Source organism: Erinaceus europaeus, chromosome 1 (assembly GCF_950295315.1).
Source record: "Erinaceus europaeus chromosome 1, mEriEur2.1, whole genome shotgun sequence".
Taxonomy (NCBI): Eukaryota; Metazoa; Chordata; class Mammalia; order Eulipotyphla; family Erinaceidae; genus Erinaceus; species Erinaceus europaeus.
In genome coordinates, this window is record NC_080162.1 from 18,878,466 (window position 1) to 18,900,749 (window position 22,284).

The 22,284-nt window shown below is 37.3% G+C and overlaps 2 protein-coding genes across 2 annotated transcripts in view; one reads left to right on the forward strand and one right to left on the reverse strand.

Moving 5' to 3' along the window:
- Nucleotides 1–22,284, reverse strand: part of CTNNA3 (catenin alpha 3) — a 1,573,756-nt gene that overhangs the window by 1,169,064 nt on the left and 382,408 nt on the right. The window lies entirely within an intron of this gene.
- The window catches only part of LRRTM3 (leucine rich repeat transmembrane neuronal 3), a 219,837-nt gene that overhangs the window by 190,716 nt on the left and 6,837 nt on the right, over nt 1–22,284 (forward strand). The window lies entirely within an intron of this gene.

Consider the following 22,284-nt stretch of genomic DNA (forward strand, 5'->3'; position numbering starts at 1 on the left):
TACCTTTACATTGAAAACTATGAAATATTGTTAAAAGAAATAGAGGACACAGAGAAGTAGAGAACATTCCTTGTTCCTGGATTGAAAAAATAAACATTATTAAAATTTCCATTCTACCAAGTGCAATCTAAAACTTCAATGCAATTCCTATCAATACTCCAATGACATTTTTTAAGCAAATCAAACAACATGACCAAAAGTTTGTGTGGAACCACAAAAGGTCATGAATTGCCAAAGCATTTATGGGAAGAAAAAGGAAAATATGGAGGTATCACGTCCCCCAACTTCAGCTTATACTACAAAACAATAGTAATCAAAACAGCATGGAACTGGAGAAAATGATTTCTGAGGGAGATTTGAAGGGATTACTATCTTTCAATTTTATATATTAACCTGATACACATTTGTCCAGTCTAAACATGAAATAAGAAGAGTGGGGAGGGCCTTACTATGTGCAATGACCTGTAATGGTGGTCCTTCACCAGCAGTGAAGCAGGTCAGCAGGTATCTGTCTTTTTTCTTTCCCTTTCTATTTTCCCTCCCCTCTCAATTTTATTTATTAAGCTGACATCAAATAAAGTCAGGCGGGGGGGGGGGTGGCTTCCAGGAGCGATATATTTGTAGTGTTGGCACCAAGCCCCAGCAACTGAAGAAAAAAAAAATTCAATAAATTAAATAAAAAACTATACCTGTATAAATCTTAGTTACACTAATAAAACCATCTAGATTATAAAAATAGAGGATATTTATATGGTTTTAAAGCTTGATATATCAGCTCTTACTGATACTTCAAATTTAAATTTAAAATATAAATTTAAAAGTCAATACAAGCCTATTTGGTGGGATTGAAATATGGAAGTAGATAATGTTATAATCACAATGTTTTAAAAACAGTACTATTGTGGTACAAGTATAAAGGATTTAAAGAATGAATGATTAAACTTTTGTTGTTCCAGTAGGAAGTTTTTACTAACTCAAAGAGAAATATCTCAAAAATGTACCTTTTTTCTTTTCTTTCTTTCTTTCTTTCTTTCTTTCTTTCTTTCTTTCTTTCTTTCTTTCTTTTCTTCTTTCTTCCTTTCTTTCCTTTTGTTGCCCTTGTTTTACTATTATTATTGTTGTTGTTGTAGTTATTATTGTTGTTGGATAGGACAGAGAGAAATAGAGAGAGGAGGGGAAGACAGAGAGGGGGAGAGAAAGACAGACACCTGCAGACCTGCTTCACAACTTGTGAAGAGATAACCCTGCAGGTGGGGAGCCGGGGGCTGGAACTAGGATCCTTATGCCGGTCCTTGAACTCCGTGTCATGTGCGCTTAACCCGCTGCGGTACCGCCCGACCCCCAATGTTGTTTTATTTTTATTTGGCAGGGCCTAGAGTGTAACTGGGGGGAAACAAAAAGAAAGAGAAAAAGGAACACTTGCAACACTGCTTCATCACTACTGAAGCTCCCCCCTGCAGGTGGACTCATGAGCTTGAACCCAAGTTCTTGAGCTTAGTAACATATGTTCAACTAGATACACTCCTACCTGGCCCCTACTCCTAAATAAACTTACCTTTAATTTTCCTATAACTTTCCTTACCATGTTTTTTTTTTAAGTAAGAAACCCAGACATGTTGCTAGGTTTAGTTAAAAATATTTTAAGATTTTTTATAAATGACTGCTATATAACAGCAAAGTAACTGTTATTGTTCTGTCATCTCCTCCAGCCAAAGTAAGTTTAAGCCTCCCAGTACTGCTGGCAGCAAAATAAACATGATGTTATTCTTAAGCCCAGTTGGCAGGCCAGCTGTGCCATTATCCCTGAGAAGAGAGGTCATGTACCTTAGTACTCACATTATGGGTCTATGACCAAGCCAAAATTACCCCCTTGGAAAAGAGTTCAGACTCAAAGAATATAAATCTGAGGAGACCTGCTGGTTTCCACAGACGGGTCCCCGGTGAGAGACATTTTAGACTGATAATGGTCCTAAATTACTGATATCAACTGTGCGGCTGAGACTCAGGGCAAAAGCAGCTATTTTCTTTCTATGTGAACACTCACCAAAAATATGAATACAGCTGCCTAGTCTTGATTTTCTTCTCTATTTTTATGGGATAGTTAAGGCTACAACTATAAATACAGATCACATTTATATAAAGCACCAAATTAAGGGAAAACATCTTATATACTCTGAAAAAAAAAAACCTAAGTTTTTTGTATTGGTAGATTTTAGACCTCAAGTCGATTGACAGCTTAATATGACTACATAGTTGTGTATTTATAGATATAAAATAAATCAAAATGATCAGAGGTAATTTCATGTGTAACTTACAATAATAGCTTGGTACAGTTATTCCATAGAGTTGATTTATAAAAACAGATAGTTTATATAATATAAACTAATATTTTTTAAAAGAGAAAAAGGTTTTCTGTGTTAAGTGGGAAGTAGCAGGGCTCTGTCAAGGGGCTGTTCTGAACTCTCTGACTTTAAAGTCCTAAGTCTTCTTAAATTTGAAAAGCTGGGGAGTCGGGCGGTAGCACAGCAGGTTAAGTGCACTTGGTGCAAAGTACAAGGAGCGGCTTAAGGATCCTGGTTCAAGCCCCCGGCTCCCCATCTGCAGAGGAGTCGCTTCACAAGCAGTGAAGCAGGTCTGCAGGGGTCTGTCTTTCTCTCCTCCTCTCTGTCTTCCCCATCTCTCTCCATTTCTCTCTGTCCTATCCAACAATAATGACATCAGTAACAACAACGATAACTACAACAATAAAACAACAAGGGCAACAAAAGGGAATAAATAGTTTTTAAAAATTTGAAAAGCTAGACCACCGCCACTCAACTATACAGTCCACACGATTCTGAGACAAGTCATTTCCTTACCTGTGGAAAATGTGAGTAATCAAATCTCACCTTTTTCTCACCTTTTATTCCCACCTTTACTATTTATCTATATCTAAAAACGTAACTTTTAAAAATTCCAGTAACTGAGTCTTTGACACTACATCTTAGTTTGTTACTGACCTATTTTTCAGTTACATTCTCTGTTATTACTTCAAAGAGATCAAATAATGAATCTGAGTCACTGTGGTTATATCCCTGCCTTCTGCTCAATGTGAAATTCCTTCAAAGATACGTCCTATTCTGTTGTCTACCTCTAGATTTTCTTGACATTAATACTAAGCCCAACAGCTACTGCCAGTTGCCTCAACCACTCCAGACATTAAGCATCCTTTCCATGACTAACTTCTAAAACTCTGTTAAAAATAAAATGAGTTAGAGTCAGTCAGTGGTGCACCTGGTTAATTGCTCACATGACAATGCACAAACACAGGTTCAAGCCCCTGGTCCCCACCTGCAGGGAGAAATCTCCAAGAATGGTGATGTAAGGCTGCAGGTGTCTCTCTGTCTCTCTTCCTTTCTTCCCTTCCTCTTTTAATTTCTTTCTGTCTATATCCAATAATAAATAAATAAAAATCACAATAGACCCCTCTGTGGGCCCCAATAGGGCCTTGCCCTCAGTGTGGATCAACAACAGTAGAGAATGTTCCATCCTCTGACGGGAGGCTGGACAGCATACTCTATCTTCCACCTGAGGAAGATGGGTCCTGAAATTGGGGCAGCTTAGAAATGTTCCTACTCATGACTATAGAATGTGAGCTCATATCTACAGGGATGCTAAGGTCACATAGGCTCCTAAGCTGAATATAGGTCCCAGATCAGATCAAATTAATGGGGTTTACAGTCAACAATATTTATACCCCTTTCCCATATTTGGGAGCTACTCTCTTCCCTGATCCAGCTTTCTGGTCCTTTTTCCAGCCATGAAATCATCTCCCCAGACAATAACTTGGGTTCACATGCATATCAGATGTCAGGCTCAGAAAAACAAACAGACAGAACACTAGTATAGTCATGGGCCCTTTGGAATATAACTAAAATAGTCCTACTAACTAACTACAAAATGGAGACCCCCAAACCTTCATCTGCACTATTCAAGCCTTTAGGTTCATAATTAGTCAACAACTTGTTCTGCTTTATATGTTAACTCTTTTTTCAGCCAACAGGTTCCAGATGCTACTGTGATGCCAACCAAACTTCCCTGGGCAGATGACCCCACCAGTGTGTCCTAGAGCCCCACTTCCCCAGAGCCTTGCCCCACTAGAGAAAGAGAGAGACAGACTGGGAGTATGGATCGACCTGACAACGCCCATGTTCAGCAGGGAAGCAGTTACAGAAGCCAGACCTTCCACCTTCTGCATTCCACAATGACCTTGGGTCCATACTCCCAGAGGGATTAAAGAATAGGAAAGCTGTCAGGGGAGGGGATGAGATACAGAGTTCTGGTGGTGGGAATTGTGTGGAGTTGTACCCCTCTTATCCTATGTTTTTTGTCAGTTTCCTCTTTGTAAATAAAATTATAAAATAAATATATTAAAAAATAAAATGAGTTTTGGTTTGGCAGGGAAACAGATATTTTTTACTGTAGTAATATAAAAAGTATATTCATCTTTTCTTAGTTCATTTAAATTTCTAAACTTGAGTATTTTAAAGATATATTCACCCTTTTTTTCACAGAAGTACTATTGATGTAATTACCACTGTGTCCGAATAAGCTATCCTTCATAGAAACAAATAACAAAAACAACCCTAAAAAATCTGAATGGTTTCTTCAGAGAAAATTACTACCAGGAAGTGTGGCTGATCAAATTAAAAATGAAATGGTTTTTAGGTGGGAAACCTGAAAGGGTTTCTGTTATGTTTTGCACTCTTAGTGTACTAAGAGGGTGCGAGGGATGGTCTGGTATTCTTGTGTCTTTCCCCCCACCCCTGTCTCTTTCTTTCTCTCTCTCTCTCTTTGTTTTTCATTTTCATTTTATTTATTTATGAGAGGGATAGGAGGAGAGAAAGAAAAAGAACCAGACATTGCTCTGGTACATACGCTGCCAGGGATTGAACTCAGGACCTCATGCTTGAGAATCCAGTGTTTTATCCACTGCACCACCTCCTGAACCACTCTTTCTTTCTCTTTATATCTGAAAAATTCACTAAGGAATAGCAAACATTTTGTGAATATATATGTGTGTGTGTGTATGTGTGTGTAAATGTATGAGTACAATATGAAATCTGCATTTCTAAAAGAAAATGAATGTCCAAATACCACTAATTCACTGCAGTCAGGGAATCTCAGTTATTTCATCTGTAGTTGCTACTTTTGGTGAACCACTCCTTCAAAAAATCTGTCAGGGACTCTCAGTTGTTCATATGCTCTCCCCTATTCCTTGGGTCAAATCTTTGTATATTAGCATACCTATGCTACTGAATGTTAGTAAAAGTAGCAGACTTGTCTTGGTTTTACATTGTAACCCCCATTTAATGTCCCTGGGGATGTGTGTCCAAAATCCAATATTTTTGGCTCTCTTCCCCATATACATGGCTGGATATTTCTGACATTACTGCAGCAGATGGTGTTCAGGACCCAAAGGGGGAATAAAGAAAACCCTGTGCTCTGATCTATTTGTTTTTGCTCTCTTTTCTTTTTGTGACACTTCAGGCGGAAAACAGTGAGTCTGTAGTGGGCTCGCCCTCCAAGTGTACTTGAACTCCCTCCTGATAAAGTAAGAAGATAGATCTAGAGTGTTCTCATTTTTACATAAAACATATGTCTTTGTTTCAGTCCCTATGTCAATTATCTCAAAATAGTGGTTTGTCAGAAAAAGTCATGAAAAACATAGAAAAATATCTCCTGACCCAATAATTTGGGTTTGATCCAAATAATTGTTTGATGGTAGGCATAGGAAAAGTAACTTAGATCCAGCGGGAGACTACTTAAGACTGCTTTCATGTAAGCTATCAAGCTCAAGCAAAAATTACTAAACTTATGGGCTCGTAGGAATATATCTAAAAATAGACTTCCTACTTTCTTTCCACCCTGAAATCCCTATTCTCATCTGTTCTATTCCTACTTTTTGGTTTCTGTTTATTAAACATTTTGTCCTCCTTTATGGCTTACTGCCTTTCAGCTACCAAGTTGCAGATGCTGTTACAATGTCATCCTGAACTCCCTGAGCAGATGGCCTCACCAATATGTCCTGGAAATTCACCTCTCCAGAGCCCTATCACACTAAGGAAAGGTAGAAACATGCTGGGGGTATGAACCAACCTGTCAACGCCCATGTCCACCAGAAAAGAAAGAATTTTGGTCCATACTCCCAGACAAGTAAATGGAAGATGAACAGAGGGCTCTGAACTCCAATTCCATCAAGACCCAGAGAGAGAAGAGGAAAAAAAGAAAAGAAAAAAAAAAGGACACCTAGAAGTAATAGGTATAACTTAGAAAGGAGAAGAGTAATAGGTATTACTTAGAAGAGAAGGCCGGATCATAGGAAAAACATACATATATATATATATATATATATATATATATATATAGAGAGAGAGAGAGAGAGAGAGAGGGAGAGGGAGAGGGAGAGGGTTATAGAAATAATAGGCAACTCATATCTGTGATCTTGGGAGAAACCATACAGTTCCCAGTGGAGGGAATGGGAACACTCTGGTGTTGGTGTTATCTTATAATTTTATAAATCAATATAAAATCACTAATAAAATACAGTAAAATATTATAAAGGACAATTATGGTCCCTATGACAACCTTTATTAGAATCATCTAACAAGTAAATTAAGTAAAACTTAAGGTTAACTTAGGCATCACTAAAATACTAGGTGTATTTCCTCCCTAACTTGTATCTTGCTATGGGGTTGGATACTATAAATGTCACTCAATGCTTTAACAACTGGGAGAAAGTCTAAACTCATCAGCTAAAGAATGGGCTCTAAGCTGAGTAAGAGCAAGAGACTGGCTCATTTAATAATGGCCTTTTTGGTCAATACAAAACTAACCCATCATCTGGGGCTCTAATTAGGGGATTTGTGGATTCCTACATAAATATGATGGGCCTAGACCTCTAATGGATCCCTCTCTCCACAATCAATGGTAAGCATAAACTCTCTTGTGGGCCTCTTTGGGACTTCACCCTTACCAAAAAAGTAGCAACAGTATGGACTGACTCACTCTCCACAGGGTGAATGGGTGATCCTACTCTGTCACTTGAGGAAAACTGGTCCTGAAATGAGTGCAGCCTAAAATTTTCCTAGTTATGACCAGGGACTGCAAGCTTGGACTAAAAAGGACTCAGAGGTTAACATACTTCTGTGCTAAATATGAATATATATGGGCCCTGGATCAGACCAATGGAGTAAACAGATAGTTGTATTTATATATTTTCTTCAAATTTGGGAGCTAGTCTATGCCCCAATCCAGCTTCCTAGTCCAATTTTCAAGTCTGACACCATCTTCCCAGACAATATTTTTAGGCCATCTGCATGTTAGCTATGAAGCGCAAGAATTACTCGTCATGGGCCCCTTAGAACACACCTAAAATAGGCTCCCTACCTTCTTCCCACCCTAATATTCCTATACTTTTTTTTTAAAAAAAAACTTATTTATAAAGTGGAAATACTGACAAGACTATAGGATAAGAAAGGTACAATTCTGGGAGTCAAGCAGTAGCACAGTGGGTTAAGTGCACATGACGCAAAGCCCAAGGACTGACGTAGGGATCCTGGTTCGAGCCCCCGGCTCCCCACCTGCAGGGGAGTCACTTCACAGGTGGTGAAGCAGGTCTGCAGGTGTCTGTCTTTCTCTCCCCCTCTGTCTTCCCCTCCTCTCTACATGTCTCTCTGTCCTATCCAGTAACAATGATGCCAATAACAACAACAATAAAACAACAAAGGCAACAAAAGGGAATAAATAAATATTTTTAAAAATTTTTAAAAAGATATCAAAGGTACAATTCCACACAACTCCCACCCCCAGAACTCCATATCCAATATCCTCCCTTGATAGCTTCCCTATTCTTTATCCCTCTTGGAGTATGAGCCCAGGATCATTATGGGGTGCAGAATGTGGAAGGTCTGGCTTCTGTAACTGATTCCCATTGAACATGGGTGTTGACAGGTCAATCCATACCCCCAGCCTGTCTCTCTCTTTCTCTAGTGGGGCAGAGCTCTGGGAAAGCAGGGTTTCAGGACACATAGTGGGGTTGTCTGCCCAGGGAAGTCAGGTTAGCATCATGGTACACCTGGAACCTGGTGGCTGAGAGTTAAGATATAAAGTCCAATTTGTTGATTAATCATCAACCTAAAGGCAAGAATATTGCAGATGAAGATTTGGGGTCTCCATTTTGGGAATAGATAATAGCTCTATTTCAGGCCTATTCCAAAGGTCCCATGACTTTACTAGTTTTTTGCCTGACCCTGACATCTGGTATATTGGTAGACCCAAGTTATTGTCTGAGGATATGATGTCATGGCTGGAAAAAGGGCTAGAAAGCTGGATCAAGGAAGAGAGTAGCTCCCAAATATGGGAAAAGTATATAAATATTATTGACTGAAAACCCCATCCATTTGATCTGTGGCCCATATTCAGCAAAGGAGCCTATGTAACCTCTGCATTCCTATATGTCTGAGCTCACATTCTGTGGTCACAGCTAGGAATGTTCTAGGTTGCACCAATTTCAGGACCCATCTTCCTCAGGTGGAAGATAGAGTATGTTGCCCAACCTCTCTTCGGAGGATGGAACATTCTCTACCATTATTGATCCACATTGAGGGCAAGGCCCTATGGGGGCCCACAAAGGGGTCCATTATGGTGTTCCTAATGGAGATGACCAGTGAAAATGGAGAAAGGGACCTATTCAAGGTCTAGGCCCATCATGTTTGTGTGGGTGGCCTGATAGTGACTAGAGAGTTATCACTAAAGTATGCCAAATCTCTTGCCCTTATTCAACTTTTGTAGTCATTATTTTGATAAGATTAGCTTTGGAGTGATTGAGGGAAGTGTAATAGGAAGTAGGTGAGGGTGAGGAGGGTATTTAGGTCTAAGAAGAAACCATTTCATTAGGTACTTTAAGGTGTCTTTTTAGGTCTTTCTACTTGCTGACTTCATTTATTGACTCACCGCAAACTATTGTGCACTTTTGCTTTAAGGTATATATTTTACCCTAACTTATGAATACATGTAGGTATGCCCTATCTCATGGGCCCTGGTCTACATCTAGGTTTTGAGGTTTTGTTAAGAAGTGCACCAACTTAAATGTAGTTAAGGAATCCTACTAGCTAAAAAAGGTCTCACCAAAATAATGAAGCTGAAGGGTTGATATTCCACACAGTCCAAAGTGTAGCATGCAGAGGTGGCACTGGTTGCATTGCTTCAGTTGGGGTAAGAGTCCTGTCTTTTTTTTATATTTTTGTATTTATAAAAAGGAAACACTGACAAAAACCGTAAGAAAAGAGGGTTACAACTCCACACAATTTCCACCACCAGATCTCTGCATCCCATCCCCTCCCCTGATAGCCTTCCCATTTTTTTATTTGTAATATTTTTTATTTAATATTTTTATTATTTATTTATTTATAAAAAGGGAAAACTGACAAAACCATAGAATAAGAGGTGTACAACTCCATACAATGCCCATCATCAGAACTCCCTATCCCATCCCCTTCCTTGATAGCTTTCCTATTCTTTAACCCTCTGGGCTTATGGACCCAAGGTCATTGTGGGGTGCAGAAGGTGGAAGGTCTGGCTTCTGTAATTGCTTCCCTGCTGAACATGGGCATTGTCAGGTCGATCCATATTCCCAGCCTGCCTCTCTCTTTCCCTAGTGGAGCAGGGTTCTGAGGAATTGGAGCTCCAGGACACACTGGTGAGGTTGTCTGTCCAGGGAAGTCTGGTTGGCATCATGCTAGCATCTGGAACCTGGTAGCTGAAAAGAGAGTTAACATATAAAGCCAAACAAGTTGTTGGCTAATCATGAACCTAATGGCTGGAGTAGTACAGATGAAGAGTTGGGGGGGGGGGGGTGTCCTCTGTTCTGTAGATAGCTAGTAAGCATATTTTAGTTATATTCCAAAGGGACTGTGGCTATACTAGGATCCCCCCTCCCCGAGCCTGAAATCTGATATTCAGGTGGATCCTAGTTGACTGAATTTGGAGTAGGGCACCAAAGATTCCTATCTTATCAGCTCTATTCCTGCTTTTTGGTTTCTGTTTATTAAATCTTTTGTCCTACATTATATCGTACCACCTTTCAGCCACCAAGTTGCAGATGCTATTATGATTCCATTTGACTTGCCTGGGCAGAAAATCTTACCAATGTATCTGAAACCTCACTTCTCCAGAGCCCTACCCTACTAAAAAGATAGAAACAGGGTGGGAGTATGGATTAACCTGCAAACATTCATGTCCCGTAAAGAAGCAATTTCAGAAGCCAGAACTCCCACCTTCTGTACCACATACAGAATTATGGTCCATACCCCCAGGGCAGGAGAAATATTAAGGAACCATCAAGACCCAGAGAAAGAAGAGGAAAAATGGAAGGACATTATCAAGTAGTAGTACATGTAGGTGTGACTTAGAAAGGAAGAGAAGGCAGAACCATAGAAAAAAAATGGATATATATTAGTCACCCCATATCTGCTACCTTAGGAGAGCTACTGCAGTTTCCAAATGAAGGAACAGGGACACAGAACTCTGGTTGTGGCAATGGTGTGGAATTACACTTCTGTCATCTCATAATTTTGTAAATCAATTTTAAATCTAATAAAAAATTTAAAGGAAAAATGAGTAATAAGTGAAAAAATAAAAATATCTTAGATTACACATATTATACACATATTATTATAAACATATTTACTGTTGTCCTAAACTATTATCAACATGAAAAATTTCAATATATGTGAAAAATACTGTACAGTTGTTTAGTCAGAAAATACTTGTAATATTTATTTTTAGTTCTTAGTCCTCACTATATTGAGAATTTATACTGTTTTAAAGGTTGGGAAAGGTACCACCACAGAGAGGTTTTGTGGGAGGTTGGGGGGAGTATCTTCCTTGGGTTAGTATATTTCAAGTTTTGTCAGATGTTCCAGATGTAAACTGAGAACTACTGACTATGGTATTGAATTATCTTCTATTGATTCATGAGCCTCCCTCTCCCTCTAAATGTACACACACACACACACACACACACACACACACACACACTCTCTCTCTCTCTCTCTCTCTCTCTTTTTTAGAATATTTCATTGAAATGATGTTGAAATAACTTGTCAAAGGTAACAGATGAAGAACAGAGCAATGTTTAATTATTCTTCTCTGCAATTCCCAATTTAGTAATCTACAAGAATTATCTATCAATACATAAGGCAAATGAATTTAATTATAGTAGTGATGCCATGTTAGATAATAGCACCAAGCCAATGTCCAACTCTCTTGTTCACTTCATTATCTAAGGTATTAACAGTATCATACTACATAGCATAAAACCACTATAGAGAAGTAATATGAATAGCTCCAAATATATATATAGGGGCCAGGCAGTAGTGTAGCAGGGGTTAAGTGCACATGGAGCAAAGCATAAGGACAGACATAAGGATCCTGCTTCAAGCCCCTGGGTCCCCATAGAAAGGGTCGCTTCACAGGCAGTGAAGCAGGTCTGCAGATGTCTATCTTTCTCTCCCCCTCCCTGACTTCCCCTTCTCTCTCGATTTCTCTCTGTCCTATCCATCAACGATGACATCAACAACCACAACAATAATACCTACAAATCAATAAAAAATATCCTTAAAAGTAAGTTGGAGAACTCCAGATTTACTTAAATTTTCACAATTCATCTCAGTAAAACATCAGAACTGAAGGAGAGTAGGAGAGCAGAGAGAAGGGCTTAAACTTACTGTTGATCAACAAGCGAGTTCTTCTGAATCTCAGTGTTTGGAGATCAGGATGTAGCTCAAGTGACAATAAAAATTTTCACGATAATTTTCCTGACTGAGACTATTTCAGGTTTATATGTCCTTAAATAGTAATAAAGAGATGCAAAGCAAACATGCACACACACACACACACACACACACACACACACACACACATATTCTACTTTCTATTTACCTCAGCGTTACCTACAATATAAACATTTTGACAAAAATACACAATTCTGGCCATGTATAGCATAGACTTAGAGATTACTGCACTCACACATATCATCTAAGAGAACAAATGAAATAATGACAAAAAAAAAAGACTGATGACAACCACTTAGGGTTCCTAAATTAAGTAATTTTCTAGACTAGCAAGCATATACCTTGATAGATTTAAAAGCAAGATAGTGTCAAAGAACATCCAATTTCAGTTGGTTGAGAGAATCAACATAATCCTTATGAAAATTTTCAGAAAGCTTTGTCAAACTAACAAGCTAACTCTGAAAGTTATATGGAAATGCAAATGAACTAACACTATAAAAGCAGTTTTTTTGAAAGAATTACACTACCTGGTTTCAAATTTTTAAGATCAAGTCTGTAGTCAAAACAATGAGGTATTAGCAAAAGTTAAATATATAAAGACTAGGATAGAAAGTCTAGAAGCAGAAATGTGCACATCAACAATGATATCAAGGCAAAGTACTTTTAATAAAATGGAACCGCTGTTCAGGTCCTGGAACATGATGGCAGATGAAGATGTTCCATGTGCACAAATTACTGTATTTTACTGTCAACTGTAAACCATTAGTCCCCCAATAAAGAAATTTTTAAAATGGCAAGAAACAAGCAAGATATTTTCATAGGTAAGACTTTAATCAGATTTAACTGATTCAGGTAATGGGGTCATCTTCCCAAATTAAAAATTTACAACTAGAAAATTATGGAAAATTTATATGCTATAATTTTATATATCTATATCTTATTACCTTTCCAAACTTAAAAAACACTAATGAAGTTCAATTCATTGAACTATACTTGAATAAAAACAACAAGGCAAGACAACAGAGCCAGGATCTTGAAATTCTTTTTTTTTAAATGTTTATTGATTTATGTATTTATTCCCTTTTGTTGCCCTTGTTGTTTTATTGTTGTAGTTATTATTGTTGTTGTTATTGATGTCATCATTGGACAGGACAGAGAGAAATGGAGAGAGGAGGGGAAGACAAAGAGGAGAAGAGAAAGATAAGACACCTGCAGAACTGCTTCACCACTTGTGAAGTGACTCCCCTGCAAGTGGAAAGCTAGGGGCTTGAACTGGGATCCTTAAGCTGGTCCTTGCACTTGGCACCATGTGCACTTAACCCACTACACTACCACTCAACTCCCAGGATCTTGAAATTCTAAGTAGACAGACCACTAAGTAATCTTGAACACATAATTTAGGTATGTACCTCAAACTGGGGTAAAAATAGTACCCTACTTTATAGAATTATTAGGAGGACTGACATGTAAAAAAAAAAAAAAGCTCAAAACATTAACTAGTACTCAATGTTTGTCAAGTAAAAAAAAATTATATATATATACACATATATATATAACAATAAGGCACAAATGTTTCCTTTGATATCAAGGTCAGAACACAATAATAGCTTTTTTCAAATAGCATGCTGACTATAACAGCAGGAGATGAACAGCTTTAAGAATAAATTGAGATAAATGAAAAAGCAAGATACTTTTGTTATCACATCCTGGTCTTCATCAATGTTTCCGGGCTTTTGAATCAAAACAGTACAGAATTACAACTGTACTTTTCTGCTTTTGTTTTGCTCTTAATCAGATTTTCTTTTTTCATCCTCACAAAATTTCATTTTTGTTCAATACTAATCTCAGAATCATAACTATAAATAAAAATATATTAGTGTTGCACATTGTACTTTGCTAATTTTAAAAATGCATGGGCTAACCATTTAGTTATTGATTTCTTTTCTCTAGAATCTGATATCTTGTCAATTATGTAAGCATCAAAAATATAGAAAGTAATAATTTTTTCTTCAGAATAAATGTAGGATTGATTGATGAGAGGACCATATGGCTAAAACTTCAGAAGTTTCTAGAACTTGATGGCCTGAAAAAAGCACTTATGATGAGAAGGACAAAAGAAAAGTCTTAAATAACAGAATATCTCTTACTTGATCATCAACTCTCAAAAATTCCATCATAAGTGATACACTATTTATATCTTTATTTTATTATGTACAAATTTCAAATATTTTCTCCAATTATACAATTATAAAGGTCTACAATTATAAAGGGTTATTAAACAAATAACCCTTGGAATGTAAACAGACAACACTAAGTTAAATTCAAAAATATAAGTCTAAAGAGAAGAGACTGGACAGACAGAAAGAACTCAATATCTGAGCCCTAGATTTACATACCTGGGTCCCACATCTCCCAGATTCAGTCTCTGGTAACACCATATGTCAGCGCTGAGTATTCTAACCTCTCTAGTATTCCCTCATAAAAATAAATGTCTTTAAAAATAAGAGATTCCTTATATTTATAAAATAATTTCCATTTATTGTACTTTGCCAGAAGAAACTTTTTTTCTGTTGCTCAGAAAACTTTACATACATCTTATGGCTTATCTCTGAGAAGGAGTATGCTTTATGTAAATTGAAAGCAATACAAACAGAACAGAACTACCATTTAAAAAACGCCTACCATATGTGAAGCACAGTTCTCACGTTTTTATACCAGCAGTTTTCATTCTAGCTATCCAAGAAAATCTCTCAGGCTCCTCTTTAAAAACATTACAAAGCATGAGTATTGGTTCCCCCAAGATTTTGATTTAATTGGTCAGAGGCACAATATTGATTTGAAAAATTTAAATACTCTCCAGGTGATCATGTATAGACAGAATTAAAAGTAAGTTCATGTACCTTATATTATCATAAAAAATATGAGCAGACAACCTTATTATCCTTTTACTTAAGATAAAAAGAAATTTCAGAAAGACTGACAAATTCAGTTCTAGACATAGGGATAGTAAATATTAAGAGCTAAAGTTTAAACCAAAGTTTCTTTGACTCTAATGATATTGCTACCTGTGCCACTTTGATAATTCAAAATATAAAGATAATCATGTGAATTAATTGTAGAAATCTACTGTTTTCTTTATTCCTGTCTTTAATAGAATGTAAAATAAAATATATTTCACTTTTCATTTGCAGAAAATTTTCTTTGACTAGCTAGTTCAGTTGCTTCAAGTAACTAAGGTATGGTATACTTTCATCCATGTAAGATGTACCTGTTTTCACAGATAAACCACGTCAAAATTGTGGATTTTATCATTTTTCAGAGATAAGAAAATTGTAACATAAACATATTCAAGTAACACAAACTAAATTATGTACGTTAAACATTTTATTATGTCATCCCCTTTCAGGGAAAAGGTGATATTTACCATAAAATGTGAACTGCCATGGGCCTGGGTGGCAGAGTGTCTAGTAGGCTGCACATAGTAGAACACATGTGACCACGAAGGAACCCAGATTCAGACCACCCACTGTCATCTGGGAAAAGGGGGACGGGGAATCTTCAGAATTGCTGCAGGCTGCTAGGGAAAAGAAAATGGCAGCACAATCAAACTCTCAGACTCTGCAGCAGTCACTCAGGAAGGCAGAAGTAAGTGGAGTGACATATTCAAGGTGTTAAAAGACAAGAACTGCCAATCATCAATACTTTTCCCTCCAAAACTATGTTTCACATATGATGGAGTAATAAAAATAATATCAAGTATACAAAAACTAAGTGAGTTTGTCATTACTAAACCTGTCTTGCAAGAATTATTAAAAGGAGTGCCACAAAAGTAAAACACTAGGAATGTTTAATGCTGAACAAAATAATACACAGCAAGACAGAGTCAGATACACAAACCATAATAATACATGGCAACTACAGTAGCAGCGGAGAAATAATCGGAGGGGGAATGGTTCAAGCTGAAGACAATGAGATGAGATCATTTTTAAAAAGACAGTCTTAGATATAGCAAGTTGAATACAACACATGGTAAACGCAAAACAAAACAGAGACCAGAGACAGAGAAGAAAGTAACAATGCCATGGAACAGCATCCACACAAGCTTCCAGGTAGTGTTTTGGTTATCAATTGCGTGAGAAATCATGCTCAAGCCTACTGGTTTAAAGCACCAACTTCCATCATCTATTCAATTGCTGAATTCTCCTTGGTCTTAGCCAGGATTTCACACGTCAGGACTCTATACAGATGCTATCACCATTTGGATGAAATTGCAGTGATACGAACATATGAATGAGTGAACAGGCAAGACAGTGCTCTCACAGAACTGAGTGTTGCCTTGAGCTTTTAACCAAGGACTCAGATGAGGTTGTCACCCAAAGTACCTAACTGATTGTTACCTCTACATATGAATTGAATTTCTTTCTTTACTTTTATTTTTACATTTTTATTAGTGATTTAATAATGATCAACAAGAAAGGGCTGGGTGGTGGTGCACTAGGTTAAGTGCACATAGTACAAAGTGCAAGGATTCCAGTTCCAGTCTCTGGCTCTCCACCTGAAGGGGGTTGTTTCATAAGCAGTGAAGCAGGTCTGCAGGTGTCTTTCATCCTCTCTATCTTCCCTGCACCTCTCAATTTCTCTCTGTCCTATCAAAAATAATAAATAAATAAATAAATGAATAAATAAATAAGTGACACAGAAGCAGTGGATTCATAGTGCAGGTATAGAGCCCTAGTGATAACCCTGGAGGCAATTAATTAATTAATTAATTAACAATGATCAACTAGATCATGGCATAAGAGGGGTATAATTCCATACAGTTCCCACCACCAAAATTCTGTATCCCATCCCCTCCACTGGAAGGTTCGCTATTCTTTATACCTCTAGGAGTATGGACCAAAGATCATTATGAGTGAAGAGGTGGGAGGTCTGGCTTCTGTAACTGTTTTTCTGCAGGACAAGGCCGCTGACAAATCGATCTATAACTGCAGACTGTTCCTATCTTTCCCTACTGTACCCCACTCTGGGGAGGTGGGGTTCCAAGACTCACTGGTGAGGTCATCTCCCCAGGAAATGTGAACTGGATTTCTTAAAGTAAAAGGGATTAAACTTCATTCTAAAAATGGAGGAAAGTCAAAGTAGTTCCAGAAAAGAACATAAAAAAATAGGTAGGTATTATTGTGACTACATTTGGAAACTACAATATGCACATATGGAAAGTTTTTTTTCTCTTTGATATGCTAGTGCAATGTGTTAGTTGTTTATTTATTAACCTCAGAAATGGCAGCATGATACTGAAGTTTTTGTTCTCCCTGAACTAAGAAGTTGATGTATTTTGACTTTTCTTATTTATTTATTTATTTATTTATGAGAAAGATAGGAGGAGAGAGAGAGAAAGAGAGAAAGAAAGAACCAGTTATCACTTTAGTACGTGTGCTGCTAGGGATTGAACTCGGGACCTCATGCTTGAGAATCTAGTGCTTTTTCCATTATGCCACCTCCTGACCACTGTTCTTTCATTTTCTATGCTTTGTAGCAGCAGCATTATTGAAGATATAGAACTATAAAAGTGAAAACCCCTTTTGTGGCAGACCTAATTAAGTGTACACATTGCAGTGTGTAAGGACCTGGGTTTGAGCACTGGGTCCCCACCTACAGGGAGAAAGCTTCACAAGTGGTGAAGCAGTACTGCAGGTGTCTCTCTCTCTCCCTCTCTATCTTCCCCTTCCTCTCAATTTCTGTCTCTCTAGTAATAAAAATAAATAAATAAAGATTTCCATGGAAAACTAAATAATCTTAAAAAGAAAAATAACTTATAAAAAGATTATCAGGAATCTGATAGTAGCACAGTGTGTTAAGCGCACATACTGCGAAGTTCAAGGACCAGCTCAAGGATCCCAGTTTGAGCCCCCCTGGCTCCCCACCTGCAGGGGGGTCGCTTTGCAAGTGGTTAAGCAGGTCTGCAAGTCTATCTTTCTCTCCCCCCTCTCTGTCTTCCCCTCTTCTCTCAATTTCTCTCTGTCCTATCCAGCAACAACAACAACAACTAACACAACTAACAACAACAATGGAAGAAAGATGGCCTCCAGGAGCAGTGGATTCCTAGTGCAGGCACCAAGCCCTCGGCAATAACCCTGAAGGCAAAAAAAAAAACAAACCTTATCTTGTAGAGCATGTGTTTTTGCATGGAACTGTACTATCTAATATGGTAGCCACTAACCACATATGTTATTTAATACAAATGCAAAATGTGGCTAGATTATTTAACAAATATCATTAAGAAAGATCAGCATCTACATGTAGAAAATGCATCTAGATTGGGAGCCAGCCAGTGGCACACCCAACTGAGTGCATGCATTATCATTCACAGGGACCTGGGTTCAAGCCCCTGCCCCCCACCTGCAGGAATGAAGCTTCACAAGCAGTGAAGCAGGTCTGTAGGTGTCTCTCTCTATCTGCCCCTACCCTTTCAATTTCTCTAGGTTCTATCAATTAAAATAGAAAGAAAACAAGGGGGCATGGCTGTCAGGAGCAGTGGCTTTGTAATGCCAGCACTAAGTCCCAGCAAAAACTCTGGAGATAATTCAAAAAGAAAAAGAAAGAAAATGAATCTAGATCATCATTTGATGCAATAAAACAAAATAAACTCAAAATTCATTAAAGAGTTTGCTAGAATCAGAGAGGTATTAAAATAACTTTAGATTTCTCAATGACATATATATTTTTTGCATGGATAATTCTCTTCATTGAGAGTTAAAACAAGACATCTATGTAGATCACAAATGACTTGATAGCCCAGCAATAACCACCCCCACCCATCCCCTAGACGCCCCACCACTAAAAAATAGGGACTCTTTCCATGTTGGGGTTAGAAAATAGTAAGAGAACAGACATATCAGAGAAATGTAACACTATCAGCTTTAAAAATGGAAAAAGGAGTGTGCGTCAAGGAATGCAGCCGACCTCTGGAAGATAGGAAACTTATTGTTCATATCGGTTTAAACCATAAGTGTGTGTAGTGATTTTTACAGCAGTAACAGAAAAATAGAGTTAAAACATATGAGTAAATGTAATAGGAATATTAGGGGAAACATAATCTCTATGTGTAAAGAGGTTATCTGTTTAGACACATATGGTCTCTTTTCCTACTAATTTATTTCCATTGTGACGAGACTCTGGATTTACTAGACATAGAGCTTCAGTGAAAAAAATATTAAAGCTGAGATCAAAATTGTGTTTAAGGAATTAAGGTTATTAAACACAAACTTGTGTGGACTGAATTTAAGCAAAACAAACTGTGTTCATTTTCCACTATTTCACTGTGTGGCTGAACTTGAGACCAGCAAAATGTGAAGTATGGATGTTACATACACATAAGAGCTTTGGAGAGTTTGATGAGCTAATCAATTATTAACTGTCTATGGTTGGCTTTATTGAATCTGAAATATCATCAAGCATTAACTTATCAACATAACTTATTCATAAAAGCTATTAATTAACCTGAACATCTAAATGGATCAAATAATATAAAGTATTATTCAAAGTAGGAAATAAACAATTTAAATAACAACAGAGTTGTCAGTTATTAGTTTAGCAAACTGATAAATATTTTTTTTAATTTTTTTTTACTTTCCCTTTTGTTGCCCTTGTTTATTGTTGTTGCAGTTATTGATGTCGTCTTTGTTGGATAGGACAGAAAGAAATGGAGAGAGGAGGGGAAGACAGAGAGGGGGAAAGAAAGAGAGACACCTGCAGATCTGCTTCATCGCTTGTGAAGCAACTCCCCTGCAAGTGGGGAGCCAGGGCTCGAACCTGTATCCTTATGCCGGTCCTTGCGCTTTGCGCCACGTGCACTTAACCTGCTGAGCTACCACCCAGCCTCCACTGATAAATATTTTAATATCATTAGTTCCAGGAGTGTACCTTCCCTTTCATAAAAGATTATGAAACAATATCAGAAAAGCATAATTTATGATATAAATACAAGAGTAGAATTTACACTGGGATAAAAATAAACTTGGGAATGTGTTCTGACAATAAATTCCACAGTTTTCAAGACAAGTTCCTACTGTTTAATTCCAATATGCATTGTCTTGGTCAGAAACTGATATTGGGACTAAAATTCTGCACTTTGATAGAAATATGTACAATAATACTGATTTTGGAATACTTTTTCATATTACTATGAATTGTATTTTTCTATTAATAGGATGCATTTACCAAGGAAGTGTTAATGTATGTGTAGACGCATTTCAGATCATGTGGAGTAACACTACATAAATTTTCTATACTAACATCAGGGTAAATTGCCAACATTATCTGTACAAAAACAGTCTTTCATTCACTAAAAATGTGCCATAGTCAAGTGTTTGACATAACGCCCTAGGGAGAGGGCATAATACTCATTTCCTATAGATCTGTTCTCATCATTAATCCTAGCCATGTTTTCACCATGACTATCATATAATGTAAAATCTAAACTAATTGCTTCAGACAAATTATCATTTTAATCTGAAAAAATTAAAGATCAGGCACAAAATTCAATTTACCTGTATCAAAATAACAATGAGTGCCAGCTACCTGACAAGCACTGCGTTAAGGGTTAAGGACACAATCTCTGTTTTCATTCTTTATTTTCTTTGGTCTTGTTTTCTTAGAACTTCTTTCTAATAGAGAAATAAGATCAATAACTACAGACATTTAAATGAGGCTGAGTGTTACCATAGACACAATACCACTGAAGAATAGTTATTCCCAGAGGTGTTTGCCATCCTCTGGAAGAGGGGAAAAGAGAAGCAATGGGGAAAAGAAGATGGATTAAAAAAAATAGTCATTAGGCAATACAAATAGTAGTGCAAAGCAATCTGTTAAATGACTGAAAGGGCAAGGGCAGCTGCACACCTGGTAGAGCACACACGTCACCACGCACAGACTCCAGACCGAGCCCCACAAGGAGAAAGCTTTGCCAGTGGTGGAGCAGTGCTGTAGATGTCTATTTCCCTCTCACTTTCTTTCTGTTTATATCAAAAAAGAGTGTGTATATATATATATGTACATATATGTATATATATATATATATTCCTACAATTAACTCTACCCTTAAAAATATATATATGAATTCCTACAATTAACTCTACTCTTAAAACTTAAATTAATTTGGTTATCTGGACTTGATTTTTAATCACTTACTTTTGACTTTGACTATGAGGCTATAAGAACTGAAAAAAGTCTCTTTATTTCTCTCAGGTAGAACTTACTTTGTTTCATTACCAAGATATTTATTGGAGACAGTTTAGTACCATAAGTAAGTTTTGTGTACTTTTAAATGGGCTTTGAAACTGAAACTCCAAGTTTAAAGTAGATAACTTTATAATACATCCTACCATTTACTACATTAAAAAGAAAATTTCCAAAAATAATCATGCCTTGTTTTCCTGATATGCTCTTCAGTTTTAAAGCAACTGCCAGTTTTCTTAATATAAACAAATTCAGTGTTAAAATCCAGTGAAATATTACATGTCTGAACTTTGTATTTATCTGGCAATAATATTAACCCCCACAATCATACTGTTTCACTGTAAGTATGTGTGTGCACACACACATGTGCACGTGTGTGTGTATACTTGGGGCACTCACTGTACATGTGTAATCGCAACACCAAGGAACACTTTTTTTTTCATTCAGAGAGACAGAGGCAGAGAGCATGGGAGACCTCACAGCACCAGAGCTTCCTCTATACGGTTCCGGAGCTCTGTCTAGCCCAGGTGACGCAGAGCAATGCAGGCACCCTATCCAGTGAGCTACTTCTCCAGGCCCTATTGTTATGATTTGTAGTTAAAAGAAAATCTACAAGTCAATATAATAGCAGAAGTAAACCAATTTGAATTCTAGATTTTTTACTTCAAAATCACTGCTACATTATGTTTTATTTTACTCCATTCAAGTAGCTTCAGAATATATTGTTTAGGGCAGGGAAAAGCATAATGGTTGTACAAAAGACTTCCACGCCTGAGGCTCTAAAGTCCCCAGTTCAATCCCTGCACCACCATAAACTAAAGCAGAACAGCCCTCTGATCTTTCTCTGTCTTTCCCTCTAAATCTCTCTTATCATTAAAATTAAATAAATAAATATATATATTTTTTTATTGGAGAAGAATCATAAAAATGTGGCATTAGAATCACACACTTATGGAAGTGAAAGCTTATTCATGTGTAATTTCACTGCTGAAAACGGGTTTTTCATTCAGAGGAAAGGAGAGGGAAAAGAGGGAGAGAGAAAGAGAGAGAGAGAGAGAGGTATCACAACACCTCCCATGTGGTGTTAGGAATTGAGCCAGAGCTCCAGACATGGCAAGGCAAACACCCAACCAGTGAGATATTCCTACTTTCTTCATATGTATTTTGAAATTCAGCAATAGTTACACCAATTGTTTGGAGCTATAGAGAAACA